The sequence below is a fragment of the Myotis brandtii genome, unplaced genomic scaffold (genome assembly GCF_000412655.1).
Source record: "Myotis brandtii unplaced genomic scaffold, ASM41265v1 scaffold165, whole genome shotgun sequence".
Taxonomy (NCBI): Eukaryota; Metazoa; Chordata; class Mammalia; order Chiroptera; family Vespertilionidae; genus Myotis; species Myotis brandtii.
Window position 1 is genome coordinate 16,435,752 of NW_005356042.1, and position 713 is coordinate 16,436,464.

At 47.4% G+C, this 713-nt stretch overlaps 1 protein-coding gene across 11 annotated transcripts in view; it reads left to right on the top strand.

Annotated features, from left to right (window-relative positions):
* The window catches only part of IL34 (interleukin 34), a 73,900-nt gene that overhangs the window by 68,548 nt on the left and 4,639 nt on the right, over nt 1-713 (top strand). The window lies entirely within an intron of this gene.

Below are 713 nucleotides of genomic sequence, written 5' to 3' on the forward strand. Positions count from 1 at the left end.
CCCCTCCCTCCTGCTGGTCGTCCCTGGGGGCCTCCCCCCTCCCACTCAGTCTGACTTTGGTCCCATCTCCATGTGGCACTCACCCTGTGATTCAGGAATGGACTCCAGGAAGCCTCAGGGACCTCAGACACCTCTTATTCTTAGCGGGGAGATAGGGACCTAGACATTGGAACAAGGCTCTTTTCATAGGGTGGGGAAGCCCCTGTGGCATGTTCCTTTTTAAAACACTTTTACTGAGATCTGATTCACATACAGTGGGGCCTTGACTTATGAGTTTAATTCGTTCCGTGATGGAGCTCGTAACTCAAATTACTTGTATGTCAAATCATAAAGTGGACGAGTGAGACACGTGATGCTGGGCTGATGTTGTGGCGTTCACTGTGACGTTCGCTGCGCCAACTAGCAGTGGGGTATCTGAAGCTGGCTCGTAACCCGAATTTTAGCTCGCAATTCAAAGCAAAAAATCTGCCGAGAGACGGCTCGTATCTCGAAAAACTCGTTAGTCAGGACACTTGTAAGTCAAGGCCCCACTGTACCACATAATTCACTCATTTGCGCGCACACTCGTGGGTTTAGTACAGTGATGGTGAACCTTTTGAGCTCAGCCTGTCAGCATTTTGAAAAACCCTAACCTAACTCTGGTGCCGTGTCACATATAGAAATTTTTTGATATTTGCAACCATAGTAAAACAAAGACTTCTATTTTTGATATT